Genomic DNA, 26,447 nt, shown 5'->3' with positions numbered 1-26,447 from the left:
ATCAAAAGCTGGTTCTTTAAGCAGTAAACAAAATTGGTAAATTTATTTTATGTGAACTAAATAAAAGAGAGAAAAGAAGCTAATACTGCTGAGTATGCTGGTATAGCCTGAAATCCTAGCACTATGGGAGACTGAGGCAAGAGGATCACAAGTTTGAGCACAAACTGGGCAACTCAGGGAGACTCGTCTCTGAATGAATAAATGAATTGGGCTATAGCTCAGTGTAAAGGCCCGGGATTCAATCCTCTGTAACAACAACCATTTTTAAAAAGCCAGTATTAGCAACTATGCAGAAATTATTATTGTACACCCTATAGATACTCAGTAGACAATAAGAATATTATAACAACTTTATGTAAAGAAATGACAACTTAGAGGAAATGGACACATTCTGTGAAAACAAAGATTTGAAAAAACACACATGATGAAAATCTGAACTACCCTACAACTGAACTCATGACTAACACATTCCTCCACAAAAAGTACAATCCCAGAACATTTCATATGTAAATTCTATTAATCATGTAAGCAAGAAATACTACACAATTTTTATCAAGCTTTTCTAGTACACAGGAGAGAACGTTTCCTAAGATGTTTAATGAGATAAGCATTACTTGAATACAAATATCTAACAAAGATATTTCAAGAAGAAAGTGACAGACTAGTATTCATTATGAACACAGAAATGCAAGTAGTTTTTTAACAATATTTGCAAATGATATCCAGCTACAGATAACAATGGGTAATATATAATGATTAAAATTTATTCCAGGAATACAAGGTTGATTTAACATTTGAAAATCATTATAATTGTAAACACTAACAGAACAAAGGGACATAAGAATATATCCCCAAAAAGCACTACAGTATTGAACTCACATTCATGGTAAAAACTCTCAGCAAATGAGGACTACGAAAGAACTTAATAAAAGGCTCCTATGATAACACATAGTTTCATAATACGTAATAGTGATGAAAACTAAACTATGTCCCTCTAAAATTAGAAAAAGGAAAAGATCTTTGATTTACCATTTCTTGTTTTGACGGTCCCATCCACTGTCAGTAAGTTGATGAAAAAGGTGTGGTAAAGATTGGGAAAGAAATAAACTGTCCTAATGAATCTATGAAATTATTAAAATAAGTAACTTTGGGAAGAATAAGTCAATTTATATAGGTCTCAGGCTATAAAAGCCAGCAGTATCATTACAAAGAATTGGAAATTACAGTTTTAAAAGTTCTTTGTAAACTAGGTGTGGTCGTTATATACATGTGGTCAGTCCCTGATACTCAGGAGACATAGGCAAGATCACCTAAGCCCAAGTTTGAAGCCAGCTTGGGCACCACAACAAGACCTCTCCTCAAAACATACATACATACACACATAAATTCTACTCAGAATAGCATCAGAGATATACTACATAGAAATAAAAATAACATAAAGATATGCAGTCTTAACAATTACAAAATACTGCACATAAAATTTTTCTTGAAATAAATACAACAAAAAATATGCAGAGCCTCAATATTGATGAACACAGAATACTTCATAGAGAATTTTTCTTCAGTACAGTACTGATTGAACCCAGGGCCTGTGCATTGTGCTATCTCCCCAGCCCTTTTGTTATTTTTTACTTCTAATACTGGTTCTCACTGATGGTTGGCTCAAATTTGTAATCCTCCTGCCTCAACCTGTCAATGGACTGAGATTACAAGTATGTGTCACCACATTCAGCTCTGCATGCAGAAATTTAAAGGCCACCACAAATGAGAAGTTATATAATTTTCATAGATTGAGGTGGTTCAAATTAAATAAAAATTCAGAAAGATAAAAATTAATTTAAAAATTAGAATATTAAAATTAAAATAAAATTTCAATTCTCCCCAAATTGATGAATGGATTCAATTAAATACAATCAAAATTCCAGAACAGTTTTAGAAACTGATGGAGTAATATATTGCATATATTGAATTTCAAATGACCATCAAAAGCCAAATCTATTTCCCAAAGAACAGAGGAGGAAGGCTTACATTACTTGATTTCAAGATTCAGAGTAAAACAATACTAATTAAAACATTGTAGAACTGATGAAAGACACGTGTAAACAACAGAACAAAATACTATCTAGAAACTGATCTCTACATATATGACCAACATTTATAACAAAGACCCCAAAGCACTTCCACAGAAAATGGACATTCTTTTCAACAAATGGTGTTGAAATATCAGACTATTCAGACAGCAAGAAATTAAATGGACCACAGACAAGGTAAAAGCTAAAACTATAAAGCTGCGAGGAGAAAATATTTATGACCTTGAGGATAGACACATGTTTCTTGGATGACATTTAAAAAAACTAAATCACATAAATGACATATTGAATGTCATCAAAATTTAAAATTTGTTTCTCAAAAGATCCCATTAAAAAAACAAAGATAGACAGAAAGACAAGCCATAAAATAGTGGTTAACACTCAATATTCAGTATACCTGAATCTATCAGACAACTGATATTCAAGAAGTAGTAGTTAATTATTACATACAATGCAGCAAGACAAGCAGCCAAGTAGAAAAATGAGGGAAAAAAAACTTGAAAAGTCAACAAACATGCATTATTTGTGCATACAAGATACACAAATAGTACACAAGCACATACACACACACAAAACAAAAAACTAATGCTCATCAACATTAGCCAGAAAACTACTTCAAATTTTAAAAACCAACAGGTACTACAACATATCTACCAGAATGGTTAAACGAATAAAAAAAAGTGACAATAAAAATGCTACCAAAGATATAGAATGAACAAATTTTCATACACTGCTGATGCAGATACAAAATGGCACACCAACTTCAAAAAAGTTTAGCAACAATTTCTTCTAACGTTCAACATTAAAATACAATACAATCCAGCAAGCCCAGTATCTTCATTACTTTTTTTCTCACTGCTAAGACAGTACTCAAAATTAAAGAAGGAAAAGTTTATTTAGCTCCCAGTTTGTGGAGGTTTCAATTCATAATCTGCTGGGTCCAAAGCAGGGTGACTTGTGGCAGAGGAGAACAGTTCATGGTGGCAGCAGGTACCAAAAGCAAAGAAGGAAGAGTACTCAAAGTATTCTTTCTGTCCCTTATACCATATGTAGACCACACCCACCTTAGGGTGGGTATAGCACTCACACCCATAATCCCAGTACTGGACCAAGAATCAGTCATGAATTCTAGAAGCCTGACCCCTTGACTACATGAGGCCCTGGTGGGACATCCAAATACAAACCATTAACACCCAGTCTTAGGTTTTATTTAAGTGAATTAAAGGCTTTGTTCAGACAAAATCCTGCACACAGATATTTACAGCAGCATTAATTCACAATTTACAAGAAACAGAAACAACCCACAGCTACTTCAATTGGGGAATGAATAAACAAACTGAATATTACTACTAACACTACTAAATGGAATACTACTTGGCAATATAAAGGAATGCATGATTGACATACAAAACACTACAGATAAACAAGTGTATTTTGCTAAGTGAAAGTAGTCAGTTGCAAAAGGTCACAGAGATAGAGAACAGATCATTTGGTGGAGGATAAAGTTGGCTTAAAGAATGATTTTTAAGATCAAGGAAAGATGTTGAATAGATAACAGCAGCTAGAGAGGCTCTCTGAGATAGCCAGCTCAGATTCCAGGAATGGCGTGGTGTGCGGAATCCCAAGCAGAGGGAGATATACCCTGCCAACCCAGGAATGAACTAAGCTGAGAGAAACCAATTGAAAATGCACTTCACATGCTATGATTGGAACAGCTACAGTCTTGGTGCCACTGCCAGAACTCGTGGATTGAACTTGCTGCTGCTACCGCACCTGAATTGATTTCAACTCATTGGAGACCGGACGCTCTGAGAGAGGGAATTGGTGAAACCAACTGAGAGCAGAGCTGGCAGGGAATCCTGCATCGACCTGCGGTGTGAGTGAGAGGAATAGGGACTTTTCCATAGACAAAGAGGCTCCAACAGAGGACATTCTGGGACCAGGCAGACTGGCTGGAACAGGAAACTGCATGACATCAGTCACATATTCCCTTCTCAAGCAGGATTGGTGGGGAGCGCTTGACCTGGGTGACACCACGGACTGAGGCCAAAAAGGCTAGCCCAAACCAGGTCCCTGCGCCTGGCAGTGCACCCTAATGCAGTGAAGCCTTCAGTAGGTTGACCTGGAGAGGCAGACCCAGCATAGGCTGCACGGGTCTGTACCTCCTAGTACACTGCAGTGGGCGGAACTACCTATTCAGCAAGCTTCAGACAAACTGAAACCGACAAAGAAAGAAACCGGGCCTTCTATATACGCCGGTATGGAAGGAACAAAAAATATGAGAAGAGGAGGCAACAAGAAAGGGTCCTCAGTCTCCAATCCTGAGAACACTGACCCAGGAAAGGTAAATGGAAAGGAGAATGAGGACAGAAAACATGCAATACCAGCATGGCACCAACAGACATAAAGTGATTATCTTTAGGACCTCATAGACAAGTTCAAAAGTGAACTTGTGAAGTATTTATAGAAGTAAAGCAAGATATGAGTAGAATAGTTAGACATAAGTAGAAATGCTAAGCACCTCCCAAGAAAAAACAGATGGTAGAATGGAAGAACAAAAAAAAGGGGGGAGAATTGCTTGATGGAGAAAATAGAGAAAACATAGAATACATGAAGCAGGTTCAAAGAGATTACCAGGAAACTAAAAACTCTATTTAAAGCTGGCATAACAGCTTGAAACTATGGATACATTATCTGAACTGGAGAACAGATTTGTAATATGGGAACATGAAAGGAAAAACTTCTTAAAAATAACAAAGAAACAAGCAGTGCAGTAACAATACAAAGGCTAGAAGATGACAAGAGAATCTATAACTTAAGAATAAAGAATGTAAATGAAGAAGCAGGGGTACAAATAAAGGAACTGCAAAGGCTATTCACAGAAATAATCAAGGAAAACTTCCCAAACATAGGAAAAGGTAAAGATGCTCAGATGTATGAGGCATACAGAACTCCAGCCACCCACAATCAAAACAGAACTATGCCCAGGCATATAATAATCAAGATTCCAGAAATCCAATATAAGAACAGAATATTAAAAGCTGTCAGAGACAAGAAACAGATCACTTACAAGGGAACACCTATCAGAATTACAGCAGACTTCTTGGCACAAGCCACCGAATCTCAAAGAGTGTGGGGCAAAATAATCCAAGCCTTGAAAGACAATAACCTCCAGCCAAGGTTGATATATTTTGCACAACTGTCCCTAGAAATTAATGGAGAAACAAGGTGCTTCCAAGACAAAGAGGAACCTGGGGAATTCGCAACCACCAATCCAACTCTACAGAAAATACTGCAGGACATTCTAGAGAGACAGGATTCCAGAAACAGTGGCAGAGAAGCCACAATAAATGGAGCAGAAAGTGAAATAAAGAAGACAGACTACTAATGATAGAAAAACAGCTCAACACAAATGATGCAAAGAAGGTTGGATATAATTTCTAATATAGATGGCCTAGATATACTTACTTAAGGGAAAAAAGAATTGCAGGCAGAGTGGATCAAGAGGTAGGGTTCTTCGAGAGGCTCTTTATAGGAAATATAACTAGCCTGAAGAAGGTTATGTGGACCAAAATCAAACATGAGAAAACGGAACTCCATGTGATAGGGAACCAGAGAGTAGTAGGGGTAACTAGATCAGTATTTATGGATACGTTGAACAGACAGGCTTTAATAAATGAAGAAATATAACTAGAAATCTAGCCCAGAAGTGAGAAAGTTTGGAAACACTTAGGTAAATAGCAGGTTGCTCCCCCAATACAAAACCATGAATGTTGGAGAGACCCAAAAATACACAGTTCATTCTGGGGGAGTAAAGGGAAGGAATAGAATTCAAAAAAAAAAACAGCAGAAGATATAGCAAATAATGTATCAGGAATTAAAACCCCTATTACTCATACCACTCTGCTTGGCTGGAACTTGTTCCATCCTAGTTTGTATACAAGCACTGGATCTGAGGGCACAGACAGCCATCCTGAAGATATCAGAACATAGCACAGTGATCATCTTTAATTTCCTATTAGCTCAATCAACATCCCTGTATGACTTACACTGTTGTATCATGACTGATCTTAATTAAATCTGACTTGATTGCTGCTTATTATTGACAGATTTTATTCAAAACTGTTAGGTTGCTGGTATCAAGTTGAGGAGTATAGACAACTATACTGAAAATGACAATGATTCACCACGATATCCATTCTGATTAAGATTACTACCTGTTTTTTGTAGCTATACACTATCTACAAAGTTGTATTTCTGTTAATCCTGTTATGTACTGATATGTTCCATTATACTTTATTTGATGATATAGCCAATTCTGTTGATGATAACAAGAAACAGCACAGTGACCATGGTAGAACTCCTTATACAGCAGATTTGTATGTTTCTTTAGTTTTATGTGTCTATAGGAAAAAGTTTAGTTTTGTCCTGCTTTGTTCTGTTTCTCCCTCTAATATAGAAAGGGTAGAAATACATGTTAAGACTTATGCTTGTGTAAAACCTATAAACAGTTTATGACAACTAATCTTATGACACATGATGAAATGAACAAATACTTTGAAGAAAGGAGCACTACAGTACCCAGTGCTGACTCCAGAGTGTTACGATGTGAAATCCAGCAATATTCTTAATCTTTGTTCAGAAGGATTTTAATCTAATAAATTTTGTTAGGTTTCAACGTAAATGAAGATATGGATAAATGCGTACATGTCTAAGTGTATAGGAATGATAGCCATAATACTTAGTTTTTGTTGGATAGTTGAACAGAACTGTTTGCAGTCTCCCTGATTGAATTCCCATTTATATGTTCCACTTGTATATCTTGAACAACTATTTGTGGGGGGACAATATGTATCTATCAACTAGTGATTTATTACTATTTATTTCTTTTCTTTGAAAGTATGTACTATTTCTGCTCATTTTCTATTTTGTTTTGTCTTTCTTTAAATACAAAAAAAGAATAATTTTTAGGGGTGATAGAACTATTCTGTTTCTTGACTATAATGAGACACAAAACTACATTTGTCTAAACTATTGAGCCTACATGCTACAAATAGTGAACTTCATGGGCTGGGGATACAGCTCAGGGGGACCATCACCTGCCTGGCAAGCACAAGGTCGAGTTCAATCCTTAATACCAAAACAAACAAACTAACAAATAAAAGTAAACTTCATGTGGAGAAAAAAAAAACAACAACAAATAAAACTTATGGTAACAGAAAAAATTAAAATTGGTAGGACTTAGAATGGAGAAGGGCTGACTATGACAAACATGAGGAAATTTTCCAAATGTGTCTTGTTTTAGTGGTTATACAGTTGTATACATACACCAAAACTCTAAAATGGGTAAAACTTACTGTATGTAAATAACATTACAATAATTCTGCATTTAAACAAAACATACTATACATGCTCATCAGAACAGTTAAAATTAGGTAATACAAAATGTCAAAGATGTGAAACTTGCACAATTTATACAGTGTTGATGGAAATGTAAAATAGCATGACTTCAGAAAAGGTTCTAGCAATAAAACCACATATATCTATCCTATGACTCAACTATTCTATCCCTAAATATCTACACCGAGAAATGAAAACATATATATACAACACATAAAAATTAACTGACAAATGTTTATATTGACTTTATTTATAAGCTCTAAACTAGAAACAATCCAAACAGCCATCAATAGGTAAACAAATAAAGAAAATGTAATGTATCTGTACAATGGAATATTGGTCCACAGTTAAAAAAAAAATCACTGATTCATGCAAACAATATAAATGAATCTCAAAATCATTACACTAAAAGAAAAAACAAGCCATAATAAAAAACTACATACTTTTAGATTTTTACACAATCCTAAGAGACACAAAACAATCTATAAGAGTAGACTGCAGATCACTGATAGCTTAGAGTTAACCAAGGAAGGGAAGATAAGCTAAGAGCCTGAGGATGCTTTCCACAGTTATGGAAGTGTTCTATTAATACAAAGTAGATGTAGTTGAAATTTACACTTTAGTTTATTGTATCTAACTTAAAAAACGAATTATAGTCAAGTAGAAATAAAACCCTCAGTGACAAATGACTACAAATACTTTTTTAAGGAGCCTTTGCATGGCAAAACCTGACAGACAAAGTCAAAGCCAGGAGAAAATATTTTCAAATTAAATCACAAAATGCTAATCTTCTCAGCATTTAAAGAGCTTACCAAAAAAAGTCAAGAAAGATACATCAAAAGTTTAATAGAAAAATAAGTAAAAGATATGCACAAATTTCACAGAAAATGCTAATAATGGCATTTACACATATGAAGAGATGTTCAATACCGTTCATAAAAGAAACAAAAAAAATCCCAAAGAGGTACTGTATAGGCATTACAACTGACATCAAAAAAAAAAAAATTCAGACTTAATATGCTTTCTGACAGAAGACTATGACACCATCTATAAGCCCTTTGAGAGGAAAAAAACACAAACACACAGACATAGACACACACACTTGAGTCTAACTTCAGCTACCAATTTATAGGAAATATAGAAGATAATGGAAGGACAAGGATTCAAATGGCAAAATCTATACAGTAAGAATTTCCTTGGGATGGGCAATTCATTTCTTTGAAATTAAGTGAAAAAGCAATAGAGGAAAAGGAACTAGAGGGAATCTACAAGAATTTTAAAAGGAACTTTAAAAAATATGAGGACCACAATGTATGGATGTTATTTATGGTCTACTGAAAAAAAAAAACTGAGATGTAGCTCAATAGTACAGCATCCCTAGTTTCGATCCCCGGTACTGTAAATATAAAAAGTAAAAAACCTTGACATATTTAAGAAAATGGGAAAATTAAATATTGCTTGATATTACAGAAGACATAAATATTTTGCTATGGCACTGATATTGTAGAAATATTAACCTGCAGATAAAATTATCTAGGACTTGTTGCAAAATAACTTCGATGGTGGGAATAAATGGAAAAGGCAGGCCTGAGCTGAGCTTCTGAAGCTAACTGATGAGGGCAACATTAGTTTAATTATAGTACTTTCTAATTTTGTGGATGTTCACAATTCTCCATAACACAAAAGTTTTAAAATTTATACCATATAAAAATACCATTTCTCATCAACCAGATTGGTAAGAATTCAAAAGCTTGACAACATTCTACAATACAAGAAAATAAGGATTGTCTTATATTGCTGATGAGAATGCAAAACAGTAAAACTCTATGAAGGTAAATCTGACATTATTTAACAAAATCACACATGCATTTATCCTCTGATCCTAATTGGTACTGTAAACTTAAACTATTTTATGAACATGATAAGACTTCATATACATTATAGGACAGTATTTAAAATATATATCATTTAAAATATATTTAAAGTAAAATTATTAAGATATAAAACATTTGTTATGAACTAAGATTGTCACAGTAAAAGCAAAGAAATACACAAAAAGAAAAATACCATGAATTCAAAATATCATGAACTCACAATCTTTGAAAATATGACAGCAACAAGCTAGGTGTGATTGTGCACAGCTGTAATCCCAGCACTTGGGAGGCAGAGGCAAGAAGACTGCCATGAATTTGAGGCCAGCCTGGGCAAAATAAGTGAATTCAAGGCCAGCCTGCACTGCATAAGGGGATCCTATCTCAAAGAAAAAAAAAAAAAAAGTAACCAGTTTACAATTCTAATATAATTACCAATTTAAGCAAATTTATCTCTAACGAACACTAAATGTTGATGAAATGTTGTCAGGAAACAGAATTATCATAATCTCAAAATCTTAGCCCACAATTTTCTTACTAATTACAAAGAGAAAAGTGTTTCTCTCCAACAAAGAGATCTTATAGATTTGCTATTACCCAATGATTTAGAAGCTAGTGAATCCACAAGCTAGGTTCTAACAGATACCACTTCTCTCTCAGCAGGCAATGCACTGTATTTTATATTGATGTGAAATATCCAGAATGGGCAAATTCATAAGGACAAAAAGTAGATTAGTGATGACCTAGGAACGGAGGGACAGGAAGGAAATGAACAGGTGCTTAAGAATGGGAAGGTACAGGGTTTCTTCTAAGTAACACAATCATTCTAAGGCTAATTGTGGTAATGCTGCATAACTATGAATACATTAAAGTCAATGAATTGTACACTCTAAGTGGGTAGATTATATGGGGTTAACTGGGTCTCAAATCAGGTTGCTTTCTTTAAAAAATGAAAAATGAATTGTAATTATCTTAAATCCTAGAAAACATGAGAAACCCTAAGAGTAACACTTCACCTCCCAGACTTCTGAATGTTGGAGTATCTCGGGGAGTGCTCTGTAAATCTCTTTTTTATGCACTTGGTCTCTTGATAAGCTCACTCACTTACACTCATAAATAGTAAGAATTCCAAATTGCTGTCTCCAGCCCTAAATACTCTGCTGAGCGCTACATTTGAGTATACCAATGCTCAAATTATAGAACTATTTACTTACCCAGCATTCACCTTAGCCTCACAGAACTGAGCTCCAGATACTCCCCACAGAAGCCTGATGCTCCTTCTTCCCTATCACAGAAAATTGTCATTCCCTTCTTCCAGTTATTCACGCAAAATATCTTGGAGTTACACTTAATGAAGTCTTCTGTCCCATTCCATGTCCAATCCAACAATAAATTCTGTTGTCTCTATCTTCAAAATATTGTATATCTAATATCCCACTACTTTCCACCACTTGTTATCATTCTGGTCCAAGTGACCATCTCCTACCACCTGGATTACTACAACGACCTCCTTGCTCCAGCCCTTGCCCCACTTCCATCTATTCTCAACAAGACAGAGTGATCCCACTGAAACATGTTTTCAAGTGTTAACTCAACACACACATACATTATTACTTGCCCAGACCTGTTCTAATCCTTCTAGTTTAATCCTTGTAACAACACTTTTATAGATGAGAAAACTAAAGCACTCACCCAAGTAACTGGTTAGGAAGTGGCAGAGACAGGATTCAAACAAAGGAAGTTGATTCTCTGCAGTAGACGTCAAACTTAGCTGCTTACTAAAATTCCCTGAAAATTTTTGAAAATCCTATTTTATCAGATTGCCTGATGTTCCCTGTCAGACTAATTAAAGCAAAAACCCTAGGTTGGGATCCAGGGATCAATACTTTTTTAAAACTCCCCAGACAATTCCAATGATCAGTCAAAGCTGAAAATCATTATTTCAGTAAGATTCCATCCCACTCAAAGCAAAAACCAAAGCCCTCACAAAGACCTATATTCTTTGCCTCCCTGCTCAGTGCATCTCAACCCTGAACACTTCATTCACTTATCTGGCCACTTGGATCCACCAGACAAGCTCCTTACTCAGGGCCTTTTAACTTCACTGACTTTCTTTAGTGAGGCTTTCTTAAGATCTTATCTCGGGGCCAGGGATTTAGCTCAGCAGCATAAGTGCCTGCCTGGCAAGTGCTAGGTCTTAAGTTCAATCTCTAGGATCAAAAAATAAAAAAAAAAAAGATCTTATCTAAAATTAGATATTCTCCAAACTGGCCTGCTATTTACCATCTCTTTTCCCTGCTTCATTCTTCTATTTAGCTTTCATCATTATATAACAAATGATACAGCTCAGTATTTAGATCTTTCGTCACACTGGAATCTAGGAAACATGCAGGAAATCGTTTTATATTATTCACTATGTTTTCTTCAATGCCTAAAACAGTTGCTATATTCAAGGCACTCAAAAACTATTTGCAGAATGAAGTATTAAATAACCCATAATTATTGCATCAAATATTAAGGTTAACATTTCCAGACACAAAGTCGCTTTTGCATAATCAAAAAAGAAACTACGTAGCAGATTTAATTGATTTACATGATGGAAAGACAAAAGACCAGACTAAGGATTGAACTCAGAGCCCTCAATCTGAGTTACATCCCTGATTCCTTGCTTACTCTTTATTTTGAGACAGGGTTTCCGTATACTGCTCAACTTTACATGCTGGGCTCAAATTTGCAACCCTCCTGCCTCAACAATGCACAGACTACTGGAACTGCAGCTGTAGAACAACACATCAGCTAAACACTGTATTTCTGTTTGAATGTATATCCTTAGTAAAGCTTTTGTAAAGCAAAAAAAGAGACAAAATCGCATTATTATTCACTTCCCAAAGTTGTTTTTCAGCTTTCTTTACTCATACTCTAGTATAGGTTTTAAAAAGTCAGTCATAAATTACCAGGAAGTAAATTTTAAAAACCAGGAAGAGACACAGAAATAAAGAAAAAGAAGGAAAAGTTAAATTCTACACAGTGAAACCTCTTCAGGCTCACAGGACTTTGTATTACTGTTCATCAATGTATGGACCTAATCCACTTGCCCCAGAATTTGACAAAAACAATGCTAAGGAGATACAGTCATCCCTTTTATCCACAGGGACTGATTCTGAGACTCCCAGATATCAAATGCACTAATGCTCAAGTCTCTTATATAAAATGGCATAATTTACACATAACCTGTACACATCCTCCCTATACTGTGAAGTATCTTTGGATTACTTATAACACTTAACACAAATGCTATGTAACTAGTTGCTCACTTTGCAATGAGAAGAAAGAGGCCTATACATGTTAAACACAGATGAATTTTCTTTTCAAATATTTTCCATCTGTGGTTGGTTGAATGTAAAGATACATGGCAAATGGTATAAAAATTAACCTAAGGGCTTCCATACCTCCCTGCCACACATACACCTCAATGCTCTGTCACCTTCACCATCACCTTATCACCTCTGCCCTCTACCAAAGTAGCTGACAGAAGAGGGACAGAATTAGAAGTCTTCCAATTTTTCAGGGAAAACATGGGGAAAGGAAAAAGACATACAAAAAACAGCAGCAAGACCTCCAAGAGAAATTATTTACCAAAATCTTAAGTGCCTAGAAAACAGAAGACTGGCATCTCACTTTCCCGTCCAATGTCTGCCAAGTCAGTAGATTAACGATGTGAGCAAGGGGACAAATAGCACTATGAGAAATAGCAAGACACAGTCTGCATACCACATTTGACATCAGAAGGAAGTGACTTTCAAGTAGGTTGAGTGGAAACTGCAGAAGTACTCAAGTAGTCTTGTTATCAAGACACTTGGCTAACAGAGAAAAGATCCTCACCCCAACTCAAGCCCACTCGCAGGAGCAGATAGGCAAGGGTATAGGTTAGTTTGCTTTAGCAACAGAAATTTCGCATGCAGCAACTACAAAGTAGGGCAACTCTCTGAAAGATTGAACCCAAACTGTCAATTTTGTAGTTTATCAGTGGACATCAATGGTCTACCACTATAAAGAGAAGACTTCAAAAAACCAGATACAAAATACTTGCCTTTTTAAAATTTCTCTTCTGACTAGTCTGGTCCAAGTAGATTCCACACGAGGAAAATTAAAGAGGTATTCTAAGATCATACCACAATCCCTTCTTACCCTAAATGCTTTAGGTGTAAGTAGCCAGACCCTGTGATAAGGGGAAAAAGGAGTTCCACACTGAATATGCGATTGATAGTTTAAACTGAAATAGATTAGACTGGAGATTTTAATAGCTGTAAATGACAGAAATGCTATTATTTACCTATGATGTCATGAGGCAAGGAGAAGGAAAGGAGAGGAAAATACTACAAAGCATAGCTAAAAGCAGTGAACAGTGAAAATTAAAGCTGTTTTGTTCTTACCAAGCTTTAACTGATGAACAACCTAATGACTTATGGAACTGCACCTTTAGAAATGACAGGGAACACCAGACCAGAAATTTCCAGGGAGGATTTATTGTACTGGGTTAGAAGCTACTTGAAAAGCCCTCTGAGATGACTTCCAATTCAAATACCTGTAACTAGCTTTTCTTCAAGAAGAGGTTAAATTGAAACCAGAATCTAAAACTCAAAATGCTTAAAAGGCTGGGCTATCTACAAGGGTAAAACCACAATTCTTTGAAGAATAAAACTATCAGACTTACAAATGTGATAGGAGTTGCATTTGGAAATAACATTTTAATTTAAAACAGTTTCAATTTTTAAAAATCTTAAATGATTCTTAATTTTTTTATATTCAACAAAACCTCCAGCTCAAAGAAAGCTTGCCATAAACTCCCCAAAACACTCTTACTGAACTACAGCTATGCAACTAGTCAAACTGTTAATAAAATAAACAGCAAACAAATGCTTGCTACATATCTTCTAGGAATTACAAACTCACACATTCTTTATTGCACAGTACCTACAAGGAAAAAATATTACTTAGGGTTAAATAAATTTCTTTTTTCTTTTCTTTCTTTCTTTCCTTTAAGTCTTTTTAGACAGGTTTCAGTATGCAGTTCAGGCAGGCCTTGAACTCACTGTATCCCATGCTGGCCTCAAACCTGTGCAATCCTCCTGCCTCAGCCTCCAGAGTGCTGAGATTACAAGCATGTGACACCACAAGCAGCCAGGGTTAAATGATTTAAAGTTACTTTTTAAATGTAACGGGGCCCTACTGCTATCATAAATACCAACAAAGAGTTTCATTTTTACATGAAAACATCATATACATATGCACTTAAGCATTATAGTTAAGTATTTAAAGCTACCGAAAGTTTCTGCCCCATGAAATTCTTTTAAGTATCATATCAATAAATTTCCAAATGCTGCATGTTCACAAATGGTTAAAAAACCTAAAACTATATTTTAATATTTGTCTCTTACAAAATCTGTTTTACAGTATCTTGGAGGATGTGAAATGCAATAAATCTTTAAATTTAAAATTAGGTTTAAGGGGCAGGGATTTAGCTCAGGAGCATAAGTGCTTTCCTGCCAAGCACTAGGTCATGAGTTCAATCCTCGATATCAAAAAAACCCCTCTCATTTAAAACTAAGTTTAAATATTACCCAAAGTGAACTATTCAAGCACATAAAAAGGTAATAGGGCACTGGAATCAAATGGGGAATGGGAGTTACCACTGCATAATACTTGAAATTGTCATATCTGAATAATTATTAATTCTATTAAGAAAACTTACCTTCCTCATTCTGACATGGTAGAGTTACTTAAACAAGAGTAAGAATAACATCAAGCATATCAAGCAATACGTCAATGTCAAAGTCTGCCTTAAATTATGCTAACAAATACTCTCAAGATTTCATTCTGAGTTACAAATTATACAATGAAAATAACTGGAATGTGCAGTGTAACTGTAAGAATAACAGTAAGAAACTTTCAAGTTTAGATCAGAAAGTCACTTTCCAAAAACTCTATTAAATGATTTTTAGGGAAAATCCTTATTAAAATGTGTCCACTTTTCCCAAGTACCTTCCTATCAGTTCTTTAATAATATACCTCCTAAGTTATCAAAGAACATCTGAATAACCCTCACAATAATTTTTTTAAAAGAAAAGATCCCAATGCTATTCTTAACATCCTTAAATACTTCTAAAAAGGTCCTTCCGGCTTATGAATTCACAGCAGTTTCCTCACAATTGTATACTTATCCTGTTCCACTGTCTCTCCTATGACATACTCAAACTTACACACCACTTCTATTTCCTATTTTGCTACACTGCTAAAACTAGAAAGAAAAGGGATACAAACCTGCTACTGAAAGCAACAATAAAACTATTAGCAAGATAAAATGAGATAGAAAGCAACTTATGCCACACATATTAATGTGGCAAAAATTATCCACTGCTTACTGCAAAGGATAAATTCACAGCCATCTACAACACACAGTACCTTAATACATTTTTCAAGAGAATCTGTTAATGGAAACACTGTACCATTTATAGCACTATAAAATAAACTATTAAATTTTGGCAAACTAAATGTTCTTCCTTAAATGTGTCAGTATTCTAAAATGTGATTTCCCTTGAGAAGATCTGGTTAAGGTAATGATTATTTATTTGGGGAAATATTTTGCAATAAGCAAACTTATTTGGGGAAATATTCTGCACCACAAGTATGTCAATATGAATAAACAGTAGAATGAAAATAGGCACTTAAGTCAGAATAAATCTTATTTTTTGAAACAAAGTTCTTCAGATTGTTACAAAAGCTTTCAAAAAAAAAATTTGGCAAAGTTTCTCTTGAATCACTCAAATTTTGCTGTAAATTCTTTCAACAGCATTAAACATAGAAAAAAGCATGCAAGTCGATATTTGGAGGAAAATAAAAGCAGACAGCTCAGTAGTTCTAAGATAATAGACAATGATACAAATCTCAGCGCTTGCTATTTGTTCCAATGATTGAACACACAGGAAATAAGATTTTCTACTTAGAAAAGTAATTCACAAGCAGCAACGACTTCATTAAAGCAAAGAAAATCATTAAAATAGAAAATCAACTGTAAGTAAGAAAACAAGTATTAGAGAGGATTGGAAGGTAAACAAAAGAGGCACATGACATAAATTTTCTAAATATTTGTTCTTTAAACCTCTTCTCAGACTTGCCCCTCAAACATAGCAAGAGTTTCGTTACTTATGTGAACCGTGGTAGATGCTCTGCTTCGTGGCTTAGTGTAAGTAAAATACTACCAAAGTTGTCAGCACCTGGAATCAGACCACTTTCATTATGATAACAGTACTTCAGGAGGGTCAACAGAAAGCATTTGACATGAACTACAAATCACCCAGACTGCCCCTCCAGCTGGGGTTGCTTCCCGCCTCAAAGCCCCAAGACCTAGAATCCGGCCGCCTCCCTAGTCCACCTGCGGGACCTTAGGCAAGTCACTGTCAACTCTCTCATTGGCCATACGCACTATCACGGTGCGAAGGTCAATCGCGAATGCTCCGTGGTCTCTGGCTGGTCGAGTGCCAAGGTGAAACTGCACTAAAACTCTAGAAAAAGATGCCCAGCGCCATCAGCCCCGAGGGAACGGCCCTGGAGTGGTTCCACTCCGACAGGCGTCGCCACTGGGAATCCCCGGACAGCTGCCCGGGCACAGCGCGTCCACAGCTCGCTCTGGAGGGAGGGAGACAGGGGCGCGACCGAACTTCTCTGCGGGGACGCCGAGCGCTCCTCGGCCCCGCGACGCGCGCGCCTCCCTGCCTTCGCCGCCGTGCACCGCCCAGGCTGAGGTCCGGAAAACTGCCAGCGGCCCCAGCAGGCGGACGCCGCCCTGAGCCCGCACCCAGGTGAGCCGGCCCGGCGGCCCGCCAGGTGCGGCGGCGCGCAGGGAGGGGGCGCGGCCCCGCATTCCCCGGCCCTTCAGCGGACGCGCGGGCGCCTCCCGCTCCCCACGGCCGGCGTGGCGCTCCGGGAGCTCCGCCGTCGCCTCGCACCCTGGCTCGCCACCACCTTCCCCCAATCCCAGCGCGGCCACGCTCCACACACCCCACTTTACCGCGGACTCAGCCCGGAGCACCCGCGCCACCGCGGCCCCGGCTCCCACAGGGACTCAGCTGCCGGGAGCGGCGCCCACGACGGCCCGCCCGCGCACTGCGCACGCGCGTCCGCGTTGCCTCAGCTTGGAGACAGCAACTGAGATTCCGGACCGGACACTCCCAGTTTGTAGAGACTACAAGTCCCAGTAGGCCCCGCGCGCTCCCAGTGGCGTGGCGGGTCAGAGATCAGACGTCTTCCTGGTTCCACAGCGCAGCCGAGGTGCGCCGGTTACGAGGGTCGCTAAAGGAGCGCCAGGCCCCGGCGCAGCGTTGTGTCCTGGGACTCGTAGTTCTTGAGGACCACGAGGCTTGGCTGGGAGTTGGGACTTAGGATTCTCTGATGTCATCGCCTGGGGCTGCGAGACTCAAGAGATCTTTAAAAATAGGCTTCGTTCGTTTGCAGATAATATGTTTGCAAGCTGTCCCACAATCCGTCCAAGAGGCTGCGGTGCGACTAGGAGAAAAAGTGCTTTATAACTCTGCTTTCCAATTTTTCGCTTCTTAACTATTTCTTTCTGCCTAGATATGCAGCTATACCTCCTACTTGGTGTTAATGGAACAGGAGGCTAAGAAAAACTTGAGGGGTAGCCAAAATTCTTCTCATGTATTCTCATAATTATTTATAAGTATTTAACGCAATTGAGCATTTACAACATGCCAATCACCTGCCCTCTTGGGGCCTGCGTTTGTTTGCGTGGAGCTGGTGTGTATATAAGCAAACAAAGTTGGAGGCAGAGAGGTTGAACCTGGGGCCTTTGCTCTAAGTTGCCTACCGTGGGCTCGAAGTTAAGATTCTCCTGCTTTGGCCACCACAGTGCTAGGATTACAGACTCTTGACAGGTTTTATTTCCATGGAGAGACAAGTTCCAGAGGGAGTTTCAGGAGAGGCTTCTTCAGAAAGAATAGTCATGGAAAGTTGCCCGAGGACGTGATATTCGAGATTAAACCTGAATAAGAAATATTCAGACATACAAAGAGGTGGCAAAGAATTACTTTCCACACCTTTTACAGTACCTGACATACCCAAATCTTAATATTTGTTCCTTTTGTGCCCTTCCTTTCCTCTCCCTGCATAGCCTTAGATTGCATCTTTCCCTCTTCAGAATTTTTTATCAGTATCTTTCAGCGCATCCTTCCAACGTGAAGACAACCCAAGACAGCCAGTGTCCTGAGGCAGGATGTGCTGTTCTCTCAGATGAATAAACTGATGAAATCAGCTGCATACAATCCATGAAACTCCATGGAATGTGTTAGGTCTGGGAGAAGGGGGAGGCGGAGAGAGAGAAGTCCGCGGGAGGAATGGAGCGGAGTGGACGGCCGTGAAGGTAGTGGTCAGCGGTGGCTTTATTCCGGGACTGCGGGGAGGGGGCCCCCGTCGCCGGCCCCGGGCATCCCTGTACCCGGGGCCGGTGGTGTCTCCGGGAACACGGGGAGTGGAGACTGGCGCGCTGGAGTCTGGCGAGCTCTCTCTCTCTGGCGAACTCTCTCTGGCAAACTCCTCGGCAAACTCTCTCGGACACGTGGCGTGGGGGATCTAAATAGCTTAAGCTTAGGGCAGTGCCCCAAAGGCCATTAGGGATGCACAGATATCCCATTGGCGCACAGGTCCTTAAGGATGGGGATACAGAATCACAATCAAGTCCATAGGGGGCAGGGTAGGGGAGGAGTTTAGCTGCAGCCTTTTCTGGCTACAGTGTTTCATCTGGGCGGGCAACTCTTTCATATCCCGTCTTCTGGTTATTAGGAAAAGGGGCGAAGATCTCTCTCTGTAACTACTTCCTGCTGGCTGAGGGCGCTGTATTGGGGTCTAGGGGAGTTTGACGGGATGAAGGTTGATGCCCAGGTAGACACTGATGAAATGCCTAGGTTGTTTTATTGTTTTGAGAAGCCTTAGCTCTCTGCATCTTCATTTTCCTTATCTGCGTAATAGTTGAAAGGGATTGGCCTCATGGGGCTCTGAAGTGGCCAATGCAGATTGTTTCCTTTGATCCATAACATCGGTTTTGTTGGTGTAACAGAATGTGTGGCTGACATTTAAAAATAACTTTCCCATAAAAAATCAGATGTCACCTATCTGATCCTTCTAGGCATTTGAATTTTGGCCTTCCCTGGCTTAAAGATCTAGAAGTCTGTAGCTTTTCATATTTTGGGGCCTGGAAGATTCCCCAAGGGCTATTTGAGACATATTTAACACCCTTTTCCTGTTTATCTAAAATTAAAATTAAAATTTAGCATCTTTAATTTGACCTAAAAACCTTAACCCTAAAACCAGACCACTGAGGGAAGAGTCTCTGACTTCCTGTGACCTGTAGTAATTTTCTTGATTATTATTACAGTTTGACATAACCAACTTACGTGATATAAAGCTTTTATCTTCGGTGTGTACCAGACCCCCAAGACCAACTTTGAAAGCCAAATCTATGCGGGATGAGGGAAGCCAGAAAAATAACGCATTTTGCCCAGAGACACATAGCAAATTAATCCCAGGCTTACTTTGAGGCTTTGAGGCTGGGATACAACCAGAGCCTGATAGCTATTGAGGAGGCAGTAAGTACCAACTGGAAGCGGGGGAGCTTTTTGCTTTTCCAGAAACTTTTTTTTTTTTTTTTGATGAAGCTTATTACATAATCATACTTTTGTGCTATTTAAGGGGAAAAAGTATGTGGAATATTCCCCTGTTACAGTCTGAGAACAAACCAAGAATACTCAAGACACAGTGAAGGACCTGAAGAATGCTAGAATATTCCCTGGATCTTCGTTATTTGAAGTAAAAAGAGGAATCCAAATTCAAGGTTCTACAATTTACCTTTAAAACATCTTTGTACTACCGTCACCATTATCAGCATCATTATCATTTTTGCACACATAAAGTACTTTGATGTTTTGTTCAAAAAAAATATTTTTTAAGACAGAGTCTCACTGTGTAGTTCAGGAGGGCCTTGAACTCACTATACAGCCCAGGCCAGCCTTGACCTCGCAGTAATCCTCCTGCTTCAGCCTCCCAAGTACCAAAAATACTTCTTAATTTTTGTCTGCATACTTAATTGTGGGCCCTATTTTGTCGAAAGACATCAGCCTCATTGATAAAACAAAGTACAACAGTGTAGAGAAGCCACGTGATTTACCCCAAAATACACAGACTCTTACTAAGCACAGGTCACCTTTCTAATACAGTATTTGCCTCCCCACTTCCATGGACACTTTACATCGTCTCTGCTTTGTTTTTTCTCCAGATACAGATACAGATATACACAGATGTAAGGTATAGATTTTATGAGCTTTGATTTGTTTTCTGCCTTTCCCACAGAATGTAACTTCCATGCAGATAGGAATTTTATTTGTTTTGCTCATTTCTATATTCTTTAGTGCCTTAAATATAAATATCTGCTTAATAATAAAATCCACAACATCCTTTAGGGAGAGAATAAGAGCCAAAGTCAAAGAGAAGGGGCAATTCCAGAAGTAAACCCACATCTTCCTAGGAACCAGAATCTACATAGTGCAAGAATTAAACATGAACTGAACGCTCTCTGAACCTAGTTTTGCTCTTCTGTGTCCTATCCAGCAGAGTTCAAAACACTTCTTCCTTATGTCTTCCTTATGCCCTAAAAAAGTGGAACTAGTACCAGGGGAGGGAGTGAGGGGTTTGCTTCTGCAGCTGGAGATGGGAGGCTCCCAGGCCTACAGACACACCAGGAAACAACCTAGAAACAGGAAGGAAGGTTCTTTGTAATTAATTACCCAGAGCAGGCCAGGTAGAAGAACTTGCCCAGGCTACAAATGAAAAGACCAAAGTCTCCTTTTGGAGCTGATTCTGGCATCCCAGGATTTGATACACTCCTTTATAAGGAAAGAGGATCACTCCTGTCTTGTATTTACTAAGGTACAAGAATAAGACTTCCAAACAGGTCAACAAATAGCCCCAATTCCAGAACCATGAAAGAAAAAACAAAATAGGAGTCAAGGAAGATGATAGCCTCCAAGACTTGTAAAGTGCAGAAGCAAGTCTCCCTGGTCTTCTGATCATCAGGCAACAAGGAAAGGAGCCTAACCCTGAACATCTGGATCTCAAACCACTGAACACCCCTGGGCCCCAAAAGTCCCCAGCAATCCTGCATCTTCTGGGGTCTAGGAGATTCCATCTGCACAAGACAGCCACATTAGATCATACTCTTAACTATTCTGACTGTTTTTGACAGTTTGGGGAGGCTGATAAGCCCTAATATTGAGGAACACATTGCCTGTTACCATGTAAACATGTACACTCCTGCTCCAATGTTATTCAAACTTAAAACACAAGGTTTTTGAAGGTCTAGGTTATCACCCCGGGCTGTAGCTATGTTGCTAATTGCTGTGTTGAAGTAGGAGTACATTCTAGATGGTGAAGATTCTTTAAAGACAAAGCTGAGAGAGGCTCTGGGACAATTCCATCTTGCCTTCAAAGCTCCTTGACCTTTGGGACTTCCTCCTCAGACCTTCTGCTTATCTGTCCACCTCCAGCAGAATTACTTCAGTCAGAAACCACCAGTTTCTCCCAACCATCTCACCATTTCCCAGCAAACATTATTAACATTCAACCACGAGAACAAATGCCTCAATAGGCTGGAGAGTTGACTGTGTTCCATACTCTGACCCCCAAAGAAGAGAAGTATGGAAGTCATAGCTTTCACCATCAGCCCCTGGCTGTCATGGCCTCCACCCCAAGAAAAGAAAATGAGGGACCAAGGCTCCTGCATTAACCAGCCCTAAGACTTTGAGCCCATTACCATATTGCTCAGAGCTTTAACATTTCCTTATCTGTAAAATGAAAATGTAATCGATCTTACTTCAGAGCTTCATTGTTAGTCTTAAATGAAATACCGCATATCAATCTAGAACATAAGAATGTCAGCAATCAAATTAAGTAAATTATCTCAATTCCTGAGCCTGCTTGACCAATGAAGGCAATAACGCATTCACAGTTTCAGCCATGGCAGTGGATAGAGTCTAGAATTCCTTTGACTACTGTAATCTTTCGCACATACTGGGAAGATTGAAGTGGGATTGTAGTCTAGGATTTTGGGGATTTAGTAGCTATGGAGCAAGGCCATGTTGATCTGGAGTTGGAGAAGCAGAAGAACTGCTTTGGAAAGGACTCATGAAGGACTAAGCCTGGATGGAAGGTCTTTGAGCTGACTCCTTAAACGTACCCTGTCCTTTTCTCTCCTGCCCATAAAAATAAATACATTAACAAAAGTAAACTATGGCATGACTGGAATAGCTTCATTGTCTTTGGCCCTCACTGGCTCCCTCAGAAACATTTTGCTTTCTTCTGTAAGCTTCCAGGTTACTTCCCTTCCCCAGGACTGTCCCACCCCAAACCAAACTGCAGAGGCAGCTCTAAAAATAGCATGCCTTCCCTGACCCCCTGGCATGTAAATACATCTTTGTTCCTGGCTGGCATTTAATAACTGTACTTTATGGTGAAACAAAAGCTGTAATCAGAGCCCAACAATGGAAGCTGCAGTCAGCAGGAACAATACTCAGAATTCCCATGGTGATCTCCCCCATCTGCAGCTGTGAGAACCAGAAGTCTTAAGCACGAATTCCATTCACAATTATTTGCCCAGTTGCACTATGGCTTATTCGAATCAGAGCTTTCCTGCCTCCTCTGCGGGGCTTTCGAGGGGCTGAGAAGGGATGCCAGGTACCGGACCCTGGCCAAGAGCAGGTGTACTTGCAGGGGCTGACTATGAGAAGCCTGCAAGAGGTCCTGCTGGCAGAGACAGACTGCCCCAGGCTGGAAACTTCACCAGCCATTTCTGCAGCAGCACTTCATGCAAGACTTCCTTCAGATAAAAGAGCGTTGCACCTATTTCCTGAGCCAAAGCTTCAGCTTGCACATTCCAGGATAAACCCAGCAGCTGGCTTCTGCTCTAAGGTCTGGAACGTTGGAGAAGGAAGTCCTTCAAGGGGGACTATGCTAAGGGGTACCAAGCCCTGATGCACAGTAGAATTGTTGGGGAACTTTACAAAATTCAGCCAGAATCTCTAGTCAACAGAAATGGGCATTGCTATTATATTTTTCATTTGTTTGTTTTATTTTGAATTATAACTTAAAGTCTAGAACTCTAAGTAAAAGCTCAATAAGCTTGTATTCACCTCCCAGAGCTAGATACACTTCTTATGCCAACCAAAGGTAACCACTCTTCTGATTTCTATCATTGTAGGTGCATTTATTGTATTCTTAAACTTCCATTATAATAATGCATGTGTTATACTCTTTTGAAGTTATAATTTCTTTTGCTCAACATCATATCTAGGAAATATATTTATATCATTGTGTTCACTTTTGTATAATATTTTATTTTTGTGGACAAATCACAATTTATCTATTTTACTATTGGTGGATGAGTTTCCAAGTTGAGGTTATTATGGGAAACATTGCTATAAACTTTCTGCAACTCTGGTGAACACTAGTGCTCTTTTTTTTCTTGAATATCAAGTGAAACTGCTGAGTCACAGGATAAGAGTACGTTTAGCTGACTGTGATGGTGCACACCTATAATCCCAGCACTCTAGAGGCTGAGGCAGAAAGATTGCTTTGAGTTTGAGGCCAGCCTGAACTGCATAATAAAACTCATCTAAAAAAAAAAAAAAGACCAAAAATATTCATTTAGTTTTAGAAGAAATTGTTTAAGTCCTTTTCTAATTTCACACTGGCACCAGCAATGCATGAGAGTTCCAGTTGCTCCATTTTCTCAGCTTTTGAATTTTATCTGCTTTGGTTTATAGATGAGAAACTGGAAAGGGGAAAAAAACTAAAGTCAAATGGGATTTCCACTCCTGATCTAGGGTTCTTTGTGTGAAGCCTCTCATGTGATGTTTCTGATTTGTCTGTCTTCCTTTTAGAATGAGAACAGTTCTGGGGCAGCAACCTGCTACAACTTTTGCATTTAACACCACACTGGAGGGAGAAGAAAAAATTGGCAAAGCTCCTCAAGTGGCTTTAGACAGACCAGGAGTATTCTGAGTCATCACATCCCAAACACACAGAGCTCAGAGCTGTGGCTGGTACCTAGAGAAGGGAAGAGGATACCCATCAGCATCATGGACATCACCCAACAAAGCCATCATTTTTGTGTGGTCTCACTGCAGACCTTTTACCTCTAGTCACCCTAACAGAAGCCTGGTTACTTTCCTGGGCTCCATCCTGCCCTCCTGCCTCATACCCATTGAATGCCAACTGCTGGCAATCCTAATTCCTGTCTTGCAAATCCATCAGTCCTATCTCACCATTCCTAACCTGATCTGGGGCCTACCATTTGTATCTGGACTGCTGACAAGCCTTCCTTACATGGCTCTCCATGGACTCAGGATAAGATCTGAACTCCTGAACAATTTTCCTCTGGCCTCTTTTCTTTTTTATTTTTCTTTTTTTTTTTTTAAACAGGTTCTTGCTTTATACTCCAGACTGACCTCAAACTTGTAGTTCTCCTGCCTCATTCTACTGAGCACTGAAATTACAGGCTTATGCCACCAACCCTGGCTTTCCACTGGCCTGTGAACTTTCATAGACATTGCTTCAGTGTAATCTGACAACCTGGGATTCTCACACTGAGACTACTCTACCCTCCTACCGCTAAAAACAGCTCTATTGAGTGTCTTAGTTACTTTTTAGTGGTCACTGAGACAAAAATACCAAATTTGGGAAAGGAAAGGTTTATTTCTTACAGTTTTTGGAGGTTTCAGTACATTCTCAGTTGGCTCCAAGGTAGGGTGACATGGTGGGGCTGCAGTTCATGGTGGCTGTAAACAGCAGGCCAAACCAGCAAGAAAGCAAAATATGCCTTCTTCCTGCCATTACATCACATCCTGGCTCCACCCCTATGTAGGTGTAGCACTGACACCATCAATCCAAGCACTATACAATGAACCAATCACAGATACATAATGTAAACACATGAGGCCTGGGAGCCACCGACATAAACCATGACACTGAGCATAATTGATATGCAATAGACTGCACAGTGGGTTTTGAACTATGAATAAACCTCTGTAAACATCACCATAATCAAGGCACTGAGCCTATTTCCTCCTAAAGTGTCTTTTCTCTACCCTTTTATCATTTCTCCCTCCTGTTGTCCCCACCCCAATTGCCACCACTTGTCTGTTTTCTGTTACTGTAAATGTGTATTTTCTAGAACTCTCTATAAATGGCATCATACAGCATATATTTTTGTGTGTGGCCTCCTCTGCTCAGCCTGTTTTGAGCTTCATCCATGTTGTATGTATCAGTAGTTCATTCTTTCTACTGCCAAGTAATATTTCATTGTATGGATACATCATCGTTTATCTGTTTACCCATTGTTGGACATCTGAGTTGTTTCCCCTCCTACATCTTTTATCATTTTGCTTTCTCTGCCTAAAATGATTATTTCCTCCATCCTTATCACACCTCCTAGCCTCCTCCAAATAAAATCTGTTTACCCTGAAGAACAAACTAGGACTCTAGACAGAATGCATCATCTCTGAGAAATCCTGAATTTTCAAGGATAAGTGGTCTCTCTCCTCTGTGACCCCACTGTTCCTCACCTTTAAATTACACTGGTGTCTATAACCTATAATCTGGGGACTCTGATTTCCTCATAAACCTAGGCCACGCCTTAATTATCTCTATATCCTCAGTACTGAGTGCAGTGTCCAGGATGTTAGAGAAGTCAAGGAACAGCAGCCTGTTTTGGGAGCAAGCTCCTGCTAGAGGGTAAGAGTATGATCCTGAGGGCCGATCTGACTTCCTAGCTCTAGGCCTGTAAGGGACTAGAAATATGAAGGAGAGCCTGTCAGAAAGTCCAGTGCAATAAATTCATGTAGCATAGTGGGCAGCTACCCAAGAATCTCTTCTAGTACCAGCCCAGGTGACTTGATTCCACACCTCTAGCCTCAGATGTTGAGATGCTCATGGCCCCAGATGGAGCCTGGGAGAATGGAGCATAGAT

The 26,447-nt window shown here is 39.0% G+C and overlaps 1 protein-coding gene across 5 annotated transcripts in view; it reads right to left on the bottom strand.

Moving 5' to 3' along the window:
* Nucleotides 1-17,668, bottom strand: part of Plekha1 (pleckstrin homology domain containing A1) — a 68,905-nt gene extending 51,237 nt beyond the window's left edge. Inside the window, exon 1 of one of the 5 annotated variants that reach the window (XM_063244879.1) lies at nucleotides 17,420-17,668. The gene's annotated coding sequence lies outside the window, so the exon portion shown is untranslated. Of the gene's footprint in view, nucleotides 1-16,844; nucleotides 16,996-17,419 lie in introns of those variants that run through there. The other 4 variants (XM_063244881.1, XM_063244878.1, XM_063244882.1 and 1 more) reach the window with 4 other exon arrangements.
* Nucleotides 17,669-26,447: the final 8,779 nt, after the last annotated feature.

Source organism: Cavia porcellus, unplaced genomic scaffold (genome assembly GCF_034190915.1).
Source record: "Cavia porcellus strain 051 isolate PalLab524CR breed Dunkin Hartley unplaced genomic scaffold, mCavPor4.1 scaffold_2, whole genome shotgun sequence".
NCBI lineage: Eukaryota > Metazoa > Chordata > Mammalia > Rodentia > Caviidae > Cavia > Cavia porcellus.
This window is presented reverse-complemented; position numbering and strand designations above follow the sequence as displayed.